At 43.7% G+C, this 15,064-nt stretch overlaps 1 pseudogene; it reads right to left on the reverse strand.

Moving 5' to 3' along the window:
- Nucleotides 1–5,731: 5,731 nt before the first annotated feature.
- On the reverse strand, nucleotides 5,732–8,299 carry LOC147019504 (uncharacterized; annotated as a pseudogene).
- Between the last annotated feature and the right edge of the window lie 6,765 nt (nucleotides 8,300–15,064).

Here is a 15,064-nt window from a genome sequence, read left to right on the forward strand (position 1 = left end):
CAACCTGCGGTGATTGAGTGAGAGGCCCAAAGACTCAGCTTCATTGCGGGAGATGCCGATGATCTTAAATGCCCTGGTTACGACAGCGTGAAGCCGAGAAAGGTGGGAGGCAGGAGCACCAGCCCAGAGGGGAGAGCAGTACTCCATCAGGCTACGGACAAAAGCTTTGTAAGTGGTCAGGAGCTCAAGAGGGCCGAGGAAGGACTTAGCACGACGGAGGATTCCCAGACGGCGACTGGCTTTTGAGGCGAGGTTGGAAATGTGACTTTCCCAGGAAAGGTCATGGCAGATAGTGAGACCTAGAAGCTTGAAAGAAAAGACTTCTTCCAGAGGATTGTTGAGAAAGTGGATGGGGGGGGTTTGTAAATGGTCCTTTCAAAGAGACATAGTGAGAGTGTGAGATTTGTCTGGATTGAAAGACATGTTCCACGTGTTGGACCAGTTTGTGATTTTATCCAGATCTGCAGTGAGCGAAGAAGCTGCTGCTTGCCGGTCTGAGGGATGACAGATGGTACGGCAGAGGGTGGAGTCGTCGGCAAAGAGAAATAGAGGATTTTCCAGAGAGTCCGAGAGATCATTGATGAAAACCAGAAAAAGAACAGGGCCCAGAATGCTACCTTGAGGAACTCCAGCCTGCACAGGAAGAGGGGATGAAAGAACTCCATTTAGGGCCACACGTTGACTGCGACAGGAGAGGAAGTCTGCGAGCCATGAGTGGAGATGGCCTTGAATACCATGGGAAGAGAGTTTGGTGAGTAGGGCAGGGTGCCAGACTGTGTCAAAAGCACATGATATGTCCAGGGATACGGCTCGGATTTTCTGTCTGTCATTGAGGACCTCCATCCATTGATGGGAGAGCAGAAGCAGCATATCCAGGGTAGAGTGACCTGGTCTGAAACCAAATTGATGATTGGAAATCAAGCCATTGGAGAAGAGGAAGGATTTCATATCTGAGGCGATGATGGATTCCATCACCTTGCTGATGATTGGGAGAAGGCTGATTGGTCTGTAGTTATAGGGATCTGTTTTTGCACCTTTTTATGCAGGGCAGTGATGTTAGCAGATTTCCAAGCAGATGGCAGATGACCTTGGGCAAATGAGAGGGTGAATAGAACAGAGAGAGCGTGAGCAAGAGCAGAAGAGCAGGCTTTGAGGACACGTGGGCTGATGCCGTCTGGACCGTTTGCAGAATCTGACTCGAGGTTTGAGAGCAAGCTCTCCACCTTGTCAGGAGAAAAGGATACAGAGTCCAGGGACAGTTGGGTGCGACTGGGTAAAGTGGGTAGAGATAGTGATGGGTTTAGGACACAAGATTTAGCTGCAAACACCGAGTTTAGACATTCAGCTTTATCACGTGTGGAATCAGCAGTGCGGCCATTTGAGGTAAGGGAGGGGATGGAGGGGGAACATACACCAGAAACAGATTTGATTAAACGCCACCAGGATTTTGAGGAGGGAGAGAGGTTTGAGAGTTCAGACTTGAGATGAGAAAGATGTTGTTTTCTGGCTCTCCTGAGGGTAGATACACACTTGTTCCGAGCTTTGTGGAAAGAACTGAGATTGCCCTCAGTTGGGTTTGCTTTCCATGAGGCAAAGGCAAGTTGTTTCAGGACAACTGCCTCGCCACAAGCTTCAGTAAACCAAGGGCGGGAGGAAGGGTAAGACAACTGAACACGAGAGGGGATAAAACTGTGCATGAGGGAGAGCAAGTTTCTTTGAAAGAATTCCCAGGATGAGTTGATGTTTGAGAAAGTAGTGATAGCAGACCAGTCTGTAAGTTTGATGGCTGCTCGGAGACCCTGCCAGTCGGCTTGAGTGAAATGCCAGACTCGACGGCGGTGAGGTGGTTCTCTGATAACAGCCAGAGAGATGTCCACTTTGACAAGGACGTGGTCAGAAGAACCAATTGGAGCGAAGGAAGAGCAGCAGATATTGTCAGGGAAATTTGTCAAAATTAGATCCAGAAGAGATGGAGTACCATTGGTTGAGATCCGGGTCGGGAAGTTGACCGATTGAGTCAGTCCCAATGAGTCGCAGAAAGCTTTTGCTGAGGTGCCATGACAGGTGAGAGAGGTACCCACACCTAGCCAACTGGCGTGATGACAATTGAAGTCACCACATAAGAGGAAGAGAGATTTTGGATGAGAAGATAGAAGATGGTCCATGTTTTCGGATAGTGAGGTGTAGATGGAGTCATCACTGTTCGGTGGACGGTACAGTACACATATAAACATGAGGTGGGAGTGGAGGGGAAGCCGAAGCCAGAGGTATTCCTGGGGGTGTGGGGGAGTGAGAGCAGTGCATGGAGAGTGAGGAATAGAGTCTTTGATGAAGAGAGCAACACCTCCACCAGGACGAGGCTCAGGTCTGTCATACCGTAAGAGGGAGTAGCCAGGGAGAGATACTTGGGAGTCAGACACGTCTTGGGAGAGGAAAGTTTCTGTTAGGCAGATAATGTCTGGTTTGTCAGTGGCAACCTGTATGGAAAGATCTGAAAGGTTTGAGCGAAGGCCCCGGATATTTGAGGTCCACACTTTTAATGAAGAGGAAGGGGAGGAGGCTTTGGGTGCAGGAGGTGGAGGGGGAGGGGGAGGGAAGGACAAGGGATGAGGGGGGCAGGTAAGGAGGGTTGCTGAAGGAGTGTGGAGTATTGCAGAACAGCGTGGGGAGGGGGCCGAATGAGGAGGAGAAAAGGCTCTGTGGTGCTGGGGGAGAGGGGGGACAAGAGACAAGGAAGAAGGCAGTTGAGGATTTGAGGAGGTGGAGTGAAGAGATGGAGGTGAGAGGGCAGTGGAGGGAGCCAGGTGGGTGGACGAGAGGGGGAGCACCTTTGAGAAGGAAGAGTGAGGGGGATTAAAGGTGGGAGAAAGGTGAGGGGGGATTTTTGAGAGAGGTGAGAGGGAGGCTTGGAGGGAGAAGAGTGGGATGGTTGCTTTGAGAGTGAGAGTGAGGGGTGAGGGGGTGAGTTGGCACTGAAGTTGGAAAAAAAGAATGTTTGATGGAAAGCGAGCATCCATGGCAAACTGTGGTTTTTAAAAGTTTTAGGTCAGAGATGCGATTTAACACAATTCTTGATGGATGCAATGAAGGCGAATTCAGAGCATGGAGAGAAGAAGCGCTGTAATAGTTGGATTTTTTAGGCAAGGAATGAAGGAGAGGTCGAAATGAGAGCAGTCTGTTAAAATAGCAGAAGAGTAGTGCATTGTGAAACAGTAAAGAGGACCACATGTGTGAGAGAGGAAGATGAAGCATTATAAGATCGTTTTTGTAGTTAAAAATAATGTATGAGAGAGTTCAACAGATTAGGTCATGGAAGTGTAAAAAAAAAAAAAATCGAGGAAGAAGACGAGGAGGAAGTTAAGAGGAAGAAGAAGCAGAATCGGGAGAAGGTGAGCGTGTTGTTGTTGTTGTTGGGTATATATATATATATATATTTTTTTTTTTGTTAATATTAATATATGAGAGAGTTCAACAGATTAGGTCATGGAAGTGTAAAAAAAAAAAATCGAGGAAGAAGACGAGGAGGAAGTTAAGAGGAAGAAGAAGAAGCAGAATCGGGAGAAGGTGAGCGTGTTGTTGTTGTTGTAGGGTATTTTTATTTTTATTTTTATTTTTTTGAGATAAGAAAGAGATTAGTTGGGAGAATGGGGGATGTTTGGAAAGTGGGGAGGATCAAAATTGAAGGTAATGGGGAGGATAGAAATTGAAGGTAATGGGGAGAAAAAAAAATAAAAAAACGATCGAACACCGAGTGGAACCGGTAGGCCTCAAGCCTAGGCCTAGGCCTCAAGCACAGGTAAATACGTCGACAAAAATACTCACAAAATAGCACGATTTTTGAAACAAAACCGAACTAGCAACACACAGTAACATGTAGGTGAGAAAATTAAACAGTTAAAATGGGACAAATAACAACCGGAAACTTAGCTTTGAGAACGTCAGCAGGGAGCCCCAAAGGAGACCTCTCGCTGCTCTAAAACCGGAACCGGAAGTTCAATTGTGAAATTGTGCATGTGTGAAATTGTGTGAAATTGCCTTCAATTGTGAAGGCATGTGAAATTCTCCAGCTTATCCATAAGCTCCTCGGCCACATTCCATTCTTGTCCCAACTCGGCGAACGTTTCTTGGACCTCTTTGCTAGACCTAGGCAGTTTAAGTGCTCCGAGTTTGCCTTTGCCGGCAAATGTGCTGACAGTGTCGCAACCTGTTTAAGCATGCATCCGTATAAGTCCATGACAAACATCTGCGCCCACTGAAGCTGCAATTTTGGTAATGTCAATGATTCGTTTCCGTTCTTTGGTGCCACATTTCTGGAACAATTTTGATGCAATTTCAATATGAAACGCCAACGCCATGATGAATACGTCAGTGTCATCGGAGCTGATTACGACTGCTGGATATCCAGTCTGTGCAGCATGAGCAGCGTGAAGGAAGAGTCGACCATCTGCTTCCTCGTGTGTACTTTGCAGCTCAAGTACCTCCTGGTGTCCTTCCGTGGTTATTTTGTAACACTTGTCTTCAGTTGTTACAAATAAGACCTTTCCATTCAGACTCTTGGTGTAATCTGGTTTCCTCCATTCGCTCACCAGAAATGAAATGAGGCTCGACTTATTCCCAACATGGGCCAATAAACTTCTCCATTGCCTTACAATTTGCGATGCTGTGATGTCCTGAAGCTTCAGTCCAAGTTCCTCTCCTCTGGCGAGCCTTTCACAGTTCTTGATGGATGTATCTTGGTAGGTGTCGAAGATGATGTCGATCCTGTCACTAGTTATGCCATCCTTCAGTGCCATCGACAAAACAAACTGGGCAATTTCCCCCCAAGTTGACTTGATCCCCTTTCACCTTCTGAATTATGCTCATTCCATCTATTATGGTTGCAGAATGATCAGGAAGTTGGTCAGCTGGGGCTACATTATTTTGTAGATAACTAGCAAGAGCAGCCTTGTTGGTTTTACGGTGGAGACCTTCTGGGGTTGCCAGTGCCCGTGGTAACGGACCAAGAGGATGGGATAGTACATCAGCCATCTGCAGATTTCGTCCCTGTGCCATCACAATGATGCGACCAAACGATGCTCCGTCAGCTTGAAGAATCATGGATCTGCCACTCATTTTGACTTGTTTCTTCTTGCATAAATTACTGAAGGTTTTCAGTTTGTTCATTTTCATTGGATCATGAAAGCGTTTGATTGGTGGGTCCGTCTCGAGTCTCTCAGCTTTGAAGTTTGTGTAGCATTGAACTCCAATGTCTCTGGCATTCTTCAAATCCGAGCAGATATCTTCGGGGGCTTTTTTTGCTGTCGAGATACTGATAAGTTTGTGGGCTTCTTCAAATGGATTTACCCAGCTCTTCACCAGATGTACGATTGTCGAAACAGCATCCTCATCTTTCCTCACACGCATTTCATGCAGGTCAGCATGTGGAACATTTCATCCGTCTTCATGTACCATTTCCCTCATCTGACCAAGAAAGGCACTCCTGTGTTCTGCAGTTATGTAATAGCGCTTGACTGCTCCTGATTTCAGACTAAACCTTGTTGTGCCTCCTGGGGTCTGTGTATCCTTGTTCACAGTGACTTCAGTCGTTTGGTCAATGGGAATGCGTCCAAATGTATTGTGACTGGATAGTTGAACAGAGAACGAACCACCCAAGAAGGCCTGGTACACAGCTGGATGATTGGCTGCCAGATTGGTCATCTCAGCAAAATACGCTGGTAGGTATCGTGCATAGTTAAATCTGTCGTATGCAAAAACACCAGGGGATCATGTTGTGGATAGCAGAGTGATGCAAGAGCCAATTTCCTTCTCCAGCAGCAAGCAGCAGGGCAAGCAAGACGTTTTCTACAATGTCCACATAAGACATCCAAAAGGCTGAGAGTTCTCCATTTTCATGGCGAAGATGGTCTAAGAATCCGTTCCAGGTGGTGACTAACTCCGTGTATTTGGGGTTTGCTAGAAGACTGTCAAATTTCTGTTGACACAAATGTTCGACCAAATCACTCACTTCTTCTGACACAGACGTTATGTTGTTCTTTTCTTCTGGTTTGTTTTTCTCAACCCATGGAATGAATGCCTCCCATGCTAGTCTCATGAATGCTTCATACACAGACTTGTGCACATACACTGCACGGTTGTACATCTTCCCAGAAAACACACTGGCAAGTGAGCCTTCCGCTGTGAGGTTTGTTTCTATGCACAGGTCCCGGAGACCAGCATCTTGAAAACGAGCTCCTAGAATTGCGAGTATATTGCAGACTGTATGGAAAGTACCGAGACGGAGAATGATTCGTGAATACTTGTCAGTGTATTTCCAGATGATTTCGGCTGCCTTAGCGTATAATGCCTGGGTCCAACAGTACGACAATCTCCTCTAACTGTAATGCCGTCCTCACAAGTTCTGACTGGTTTAATATTTCAGCGACTCTAGTCAATTCCGTAGCTGGAGCATTGATCTTGTGCATATAACCAACAACATCCTTTGAGACTGTCAGAGAATCTCTGGTGTTTATGTTGAAACCTGTCCAGCTTGGTATGCGCTGCCTCTCTGCGTCGGTCATTCGAGCAAGTATCCAGATGAGGTTTTTGTTCGTAGCTGTGTACTCTGTTACTATGCTCGTATCTGTTGTGAGCAACTGTGGTCCAACGCGCTGTGCAGCAACGTATGTTGTCAATTCGTGATTAGAGACATCCAAAGATCTTTGCTTTTTCTTGGCTATCTCAGGAAGCGCTTGTTTCGGAAGATGTGGTCCATAAACTCTGGCCTGTACCATGATACCATTCGCACGATGTGACGTTCCCTTTCCACTCAATGTTTCTTTCAATCTATCAATGTTGTCCCATACCAAGTTGGTAAACGTATATGGTTGAATACTTGTTGGTATGAGTGTCTGCTGATTTAGATTAGCTGCGAGCTTCTGTAGGCACAAGGCTGTGTCATTTTCTTCCAGCTGAGAGCAAGATATCCCATGGCCTAATCTGTTCAAGGTCCGTATCAACTCCGTATTCCCAGTGAGTGTTATAACCATGTATGGAAGCAGTATATGTTTTGGTGGCTTCTGCATACCACATGTCACTGCATATACCACATCTTGACTGAAAGATTCCGTGAGCATTGTTACTCTCCGTGAAGGGTGTTTGTGTTCTGGATCACCAGTTCGTAGACCGATCAGAAACCGTCGAAGATATTCTGGTGCAGTGAATGATTCCTTCTCCACGTCGGACGGGTGATAGGGCCAGGTTGTGGCTTTTTTCTCATCCTTTTATTGTTGCTCTCAAAAATGACGATGACTGATCAATGATCTTCGAGATATTTGTTGATTTATCTTTCCAAGTTTTCAGCTCCCTTTCCATATTGCAATACTCACTGACGATATCTTGCAATGTTATGCAATCAGGTACAACAACAAGTTTTCCTTTTGTGTCAGCGAAAATCTGAATACAGTCTCCCAACTCCTGGTCCAATTTCTGACGGAGATGTTTCTTGGTGGATTTTGTTAGACTATGTATGCCTCTGGCAGACATCATCGTTCGCAGTTTCTCTGTAAGCGTTGTAACTCTGACAATTTGCTTGTTGGGAACGATATCAGTTCGTATATAATGAAACAGTTCTGCATATGATTCGTCTTGCTTTTCGAGATCAATATCATTCTCCTGAGACGGAGTAGTCTCTGTATCGAGACCAGGTGCTGGTCTTTGTAGTCCCTGTAGCAGGAAGCATGATAATGTGCTTCAGCAGCAACAATGTCCCTACTCGTTATGGCTAAAAGCTTGGTGTCACACTTGCGGACTGCACAAGCTCGAAGCTTCTGGTCCGATCTCAACTCCGCAGATTGGACTAGTTTTTCCTGAGTTGACGTTCCCTTGTATCTCTTGACATTTACGCAGAAAATGCATGTGTAGTCATAGATGCGCGATTCTGATGAGGATCGTCTTGCCGGTCACTTAGCATCGGAACACCCAGCAACAGCTTCCTCAGTTGAGCTTGGATTTATTTTACGTTTAAGGGCTTCCAGATCTCTCTTCATCGTGAAAATGCTCCTGCATTTCCTATGGCAGAAGATCACTGGAATCTCCTTGTCTGTCACCGATTTAGCAATGTCAAGTATAGGGGAGTGATCTCTTACTTGAGCAGCATTTATTAGGGTTTTCCATGATTCAAAACTTTGTGGACTGGTAAGTTGTTCATTTGGATCAATACTCAGTGATTCCTTGTGAATTATACAGTGTCTTCCAGTTGGCTCTTCGGCCTCATCTCTGGTTTGTTCTTCCATTGCAATTGTACGAGCAACTACACATACTGGGCAAGCACTAACACCACCACCGCCACCATTACCACATTACCTGGAATGACAAAAGGAAATAACAATTTAGTTGGGGAATACAGATGGAAATACAGTAATGTTTAAGGCTATCCACTACTTTTAGGCATTTTTAATATATGTAGATATTTCAATTTGTGAAATATTGCATCTGGGATGTTACATATTTATCTAGTTTTTTTGTAATATTAAATAGTTAAACCAAAAATTACACTGAGATACCAAAAGTAGACGAATAAACCTAAAATGTTCAAAATCTATGTTTTGTTCCAAAATGTTCAAAATTAGGGGGTATAGTTGAACTTTGCCAAAATATGTGCCCCAAACAACCACCATATTACAAAGTAATGATATATTCCAATGCAGTGGTTCCTTGCGAAGATTTTGAGGGGTCAAATGTTACTCTGGGAGTTTTCATTTTTGAAATATTGACAAAAACGTACAATGTGAATTCTGAACTCGAAGCGATTTCGGCCACTTTTTCACTAAATTTAACATGTTTCTTGTCATTATATCAAAAGTTTGACAAATAACCCCCATAAATGTTCTATATTTCTATTACTATATTAGTTGGCATCCAGTATGCAAATTATTGGCACTTTGTGGTCCTTAAAAAAATTTATTCCAATTTTAGCAAATATCACATTTGTTGGCGAAGTGAAGCAGGCGTATAATAATATTTCGGGTGATAACACAGAAATGGCCGAGAGTTATACACTGCTATCACTTTTTTTCATATCTTGGGACTTATATCTTGCTAAAAATCACAATGAGTCTTACTCCATCTGTATGGTACTGACCGGTCAATTTGGGGGGTCTGGCTCATAGCTTATAATAGATGACTTCCCTTCCAAGGAACACAGAGAGACCATTCAGCCCATCAAGCTTGTACAGTGGCTGCCAACATTTGACTTTTTAGGTATACAAAGTCGAGGCGTGTAGAAGAGCGAGAATACCGATCAGATCAGGACGCAACAGGACAAAAGCAACAGTAGAGAGAGGGGGGCACACCAACAGTGGGGTTGAAGGACAAAATGGAGGGAGACTTAGACAAACAACGGGTGTTGGGAGGAATGGGATGGACAGGATGGATACAGAAGGAAATTTCTATCTCCCTCTTCTCTACACCCCTTCCCTCTCTTTCCCCCTCCTCTCTCTCCTCAACTTTCCTCTCTCTCTCCCCCTCCGTCACTCAACTATGCCATTGACAGTGAAGCAGAAGACAAAAGTGGTGGCTCTGCGGTATAAGACTAAATCATATGTAGACACCTGCCGGAGATTCTGCCTGGAATACAACCTCAGAACATGTGATGGACCCACAAATTGTGCCATTCATCATATTGTGAAACATTTTGAGCACAAGTGTACAGTGCACAACCAGAGCTAGGGCAACAGTGGCAGGCCCATTTCAGTAACCAAGGGCCAAGCCAACATCGACGCCGTGCGGGATTCTGCACGGACAATCCCAAAAAGTCCCACCGCCGGCGCTCCCCGGAGATAGCCATCAAACCAACATCAGTCTGGCTTATCCTCACTAAGGAACTGAAGCTTTTCCCATACATCATCTCTCCATCCATCCATTGGGACCATACTCTGTGCTGAGCGTTGATGCTGCCGAAGCAGTCTTCCTGGCTATTGGTCACAATCCTAGATGGCTCGTCACTCTGACACAGGATACCAGCAAGCGGCACTCATTTTGCTGACCTCGGGAGGATGACAGGCAGAGTCAACCACACCTGGTATTAATTCAACAGCTGAAAGGGATTTGAACTCAGGATCCTCGGATCCCAAGCCCACCACCCTAACCATTAAGCCAACACCAGGCATACATCATCTTTTAGGCACAAACTGAATCAAGAAGACATGAGAAGGAGACTTGTATGCAAATTGCTCAGTGACAGAATGGAGCGGTACCCAAAATGGATCAACCTGATTCAGATGAAACCCATTTCCACTTGAATGGTGCCATCAACAACCACAACAACATTTTCTGTGGTGCAGAACCACCTGAGGAGATCACTGAGAGGTAACCTGAAAGGGCCCAAGTTCACATGCTTCTGTGCCTTCAATGCCAGATGGGGAACGCTAGGCCTTACTGGTTTGAGAATGACAACAGCAGGACGATGACGATCAACGGTGAGTGCTACCAAGCCATGCTCCAGAAGTTCCATAATGATGTCGCCCAAGAGGTCACTCCAGACCAGCTCAGCATGACCTGGTTTATGCAGGATGGTGCACCCCCGCATACAGCTGGTGACACCATCACTTTCCTGTGGCAGCTCTTCAGAAACTGCCTCATTGCCGTGGGTACCGCTCATGACTGAGCACCCCATAGCCCAGACTTGAACCTTCTGGACTACTGGTTCTGGGGGGCTGCCAAGGGTTCTGTCTACACAAACTACCCTGCCAAACTGGCTGATCTGAAGCAGGTGGTGTCGGACTACCTCCAGGCAGTGCCACATGAGATCTCCAGGAAAGTTGGACAGAACTTTAGAGTCAGTCATGATCAATGCCTATCTGAACAGCGGAGGGCACACGAGAACGTCCATTACAAGGAATTTGTGTAAATGCCAATTTCAGACCTTGGACTCTCAGAAACTCCAGCATTGACTTCCTACAATAGCAATCAGTGATTGAAAATACCATGTCATAAGCTTTCAAGAAATGTTTTGTTCACATTCCTGAGGTTTCTGTTTCTTTGTAAAGAAACATTTGAAGTTGTATCACTTTTTTTGAGTGTAGACCCCTACAGACACCTTTATATGCCTTAAGACACTTATGGACCTCTTGGCCCTTTGCACCCCTTAGACATGTCGACTCCTTTGACGCACACCACACAAACATTTATGCAGTCTTCTTGCAATATACAGACTGCTTTTCAACAAGTAATGCACAATGTCCACCCACCCAGAGGCTGGGTACTCTGTTAGTTTTAACAGAATTTGCATATTGAGTCAATGAATTTGTTCACCCATGAAATCCAAGAAGAATCGTTTTTGAGGTAAAAAGCTCAAAGGGTCAAAGGTCAAGGTCACAATAATCAATTTTGATCCGATTGACTTGAAATTTGAACAGGTTCGCCTTATGGTTCACTGGAGCATTTTGTTTGAGGTCGAAAGGAGGTCAAAGCTGAAAGTCACAATATCATCAGTTTTCATCCTATTTACCTTTTTAGAGACGGGGCCAAAAACGACATACACACTAGCACAATATTTCAAAAGGTTTTGTATGAATTCTGACAAAACCTGGTGGATGAGTTGAGTGGATGACAAGAACTAGGCAATTCGATTTTTGGTTAAGGTCTGGATGCAGATCCAGCCTATCAGTGAGATACAAAACCTGAACTGTTCAGCCTGGTTGGGGGTTTGCGCTCCACCGAGCACCATTCTAGTAAAATATTCGTTAAAACGAAAAACACAACGAAAAGTTGTTTATGCATTTCCCTACGTGAGTGGCTGGAAGGGTCATGTTATTATCGTCTCTGGGGTATATACATTACACTAGATCGAGGCTCCGGTTCATTAGTCTGTGATGGATGCCATGAGCATATGTGTCACGAACGTCGGGTTCTCTCCCTTTCATTTTAGTGTTAAACAGCAGCAGCAACTGTTTAAAATGGTAATCATACGTGTTTATGGTTTATTATATTTATTACTTCCGGGAGGGGTTCCCCACCAAACGCCACGATAAGCTATTTATACACGTTAACACAGCATTTTTCCAAGGAGGAAAAACCCCTTGGGGAAGTGGGGGGGGTGGGGGGGAGGTATTATTCGCATTAATATTATTTTGTAATAACATTATAGTTATATTATCACTAATGATGATATAACTATTATTATTGGTTGTGTTATTGGTTCACGAGCGCCAGCCAGAGTGACCACTATATTCGTTATGTCTGTGTCTGTGTGTCTGTCTGTCTGTCTGTCTGTCTGTCTGTTGGGTAGTCGATCTCGTCGAAAAAAAAATATTTCAAAAATTTTTTTTTTTTGAAATTTGTTCTACCCTTATTATCACTTTTTCTGTCGATATGTTTGTCTGTCTGTCTGTCTGTCCCTCTGTTCGGTCCAGTGCTCCGTTAATACAATGGCAATTTCGATGAAACTTGGTTGGTAGGTTCATACCATGACCTAGTTGTGTGCAAATGAGAACGGTTGCGATGGACACCACCGTTGCCTAGCAACGGGACTTTTAAATTTTTGAAAAATCATAAAAAAATTTATTTTTTCGAAAATCAAAAATCGGGCCACGAGCGACTGTGGGCAGTACATTCAGCCATATTGTCAAAAATTTGCAGCCGGATCCTATGAAAACTGTCGGAGAAGATAGACTTTGAATTAACCCTTTTCGAAAACAATAAAAAAAACATAAAGTTCGTTATATCTCAGAGACTATGAGTCAGATATACATTAAACTGGTATGGTAGGTTCATGGTATGTCCTAGTTATATGTGAGAAAGAACTGTTGCTATGGACCCCTCCGTTGCCGAGCAACGGCCGAAAAACCTCTAAATGTGGGGGTATTTTCATGAAAAAACAATCTGCAGCATTAACCCTTGAAGCAAGAATCATAATTTTCTTGTGCGTAATCCGCAGGTCATTCCCCATCGAACGGACCCATCGCGTCAGGTTCTATTGGGTAGTCGACTACCCATGTCTGCCTACTGGCTTGTCTGTCTGTGTGTCTGTCTGTCCAGAGCGTAACTCTGTGGACTTTGATGCAATCTTGATGAAACTTGGTTATGTGTTCGATATCAATGTCTAGTTGTGTTTTCCTGGATGAGGGCATGGCTACGTCCATTGTGGGCAGAGCCACGTCCAAAAAAGAGCCATTTTTAGAGGGTAGTCGGATTAAAAATCTATCTTCTCCGAGGGAATTTACTGAATGGAATGGGTTCTTCGGTATTTTAATAGCAAAATGAATTATCTAAAACTTGTCCGATTTTTCATTTTCATCCCAAGGTCACAAAGACAAAAACTCAGAAAATTGCGAATTTTGACATAAAAATCATACGACCACCCAAACCTTGAGAGCTACGATGACGATATTTTTTATGCATAATCTTGAGGTCATTCTCCACCTAAAGTCTTGAAACCATTTTGCTCTATCTCGAACACCTTGCCCGTGGCGCCCCCTTCAAGTTTGTTTTTACGCTGATTTCATCAAAGTATGGCTAATCCGAGGAGTGCGAAATGCCATATAGCCTATATGACGTTATATTGTTCCTGGAATGTTCCGGAGGAAGTTTTGCACCAAAGGTCATAATCCTTGACCTTTGACCTTTAAAGGCCACAAAGGTCAAATTTTCAAAGTTGTGTGAATCGAACCGGGTTTTCGACCTTCTTCGACGAACTAACTCCAATAAGCTATAGCACGTATCCTGTTTCCTTATTTTAATGTCCACAACATTGTTTTGTGAGCTTTAAAGGTTATGCAAAGGTCAAATTTTGAAAGTTGTTGAATGAAACCGGGTTTTCGACATTTTGCAGCTAATAACCTGTCACTCGTACCATATCATGTTGATCATTTTTATAACTTGGTCAAAAATTATCACATTGTCTCATCCTTGACTTGTGAAACAATCTACATCGTCAAATGCCGCTCGTGAACTATCATCGTCTTCAGACTTGTTAGTTTTGTTATTATAAGCGACCTTGGAACAATGGCACTTTTAGCTATCTTAACACGGATGTACAACTTAACAAGGATTTCACCCAAGGTGGGAAAACCCCGTTGGGGAGAGGGATGGGGGCAAATAAAGCCACGACAAATATTTTCAAATTATTTTATTTCATTCTATTTGAAGCGAAGGTTCAAACCCAAAGCATCCAACATGAAGCTCTGCTGTAGAGCACAGGTGGATTTTGCTGGAGCCATATATATGCAGCAAGGATGGTCGATGAAGGTAAGCTAGCTAGCTTTCAAGCAGATGGAAGGTGAACAAGGGCAAATGATAGGGTGAATGGAGGCACTGGCGCAATTGTGGGTAGCTCAGGGGGCTCAAGCTCCCTCCTTGGCTCAAGTATGGGAGAAAATCGTGTGACTGCACCAGCATTACTGGCAGGACATCACAGTAGGTGCATCTCCAGAGACATTGACACTTTCACTCTCATGTCACCTTGATTTCATATTTTAATATTTTATGGACCTCGAGTGCTACTTACTCATTTAGCAAGTAACATGCAGCCTGCACCCTCTCCCCCAATGAAAATCCTGATTACACCCCTGAATAGAGTAGAATGTGTGTATATATATATATATATATATATATATATATATATATATATATATATATATATATATATATATATATATGTATATGTATATATATATATATATATATATATATACATATATATATATATACATATATTAGGGTGGTCCAAAAAAGTCTTTAAAAAAATAGAATGTTGCTCCACAAGCTTAAAATTATTCTAATATGATCCAATAACGTGCATAATTTGGATGTATATATATATATATATATAGCTTGATCGGAGGTGATTTAGAGGTCGCTCCATATGACGACTTTTAGTCTCATGACTTGAATAAATTAGGGTATGGTCAGGTACGATTACGGGTACTTCTGGATGTCCGAGGTGGAAATGGAGTGCATTTTCGAACTCTATGGGGTCGATTTACTCTAAGAAATGACTGCACCGACATTGAATTCACTACCATTTCGAAAATATGACCGAAAACAAGATTTATTATTACTGGAGTTGAGTAACTAATTTTACTCATTT

The sequence above is a fragment of the Eptatretus burgeri genome, chromosome 9 (genome assembly GCF_056783735.1).
Source record: "Eptatretus burgeri isolate ZD-2024b chromosome 9, Ebu_testis_v1, whole genome shotgun sequence".
Taxonomy (NCBI): Eukaryota; Metazoa; Chordata; class Myxini; order Myxiniformes; family Myxinidae; genus Eptatretus; species Eptatretus burgeri.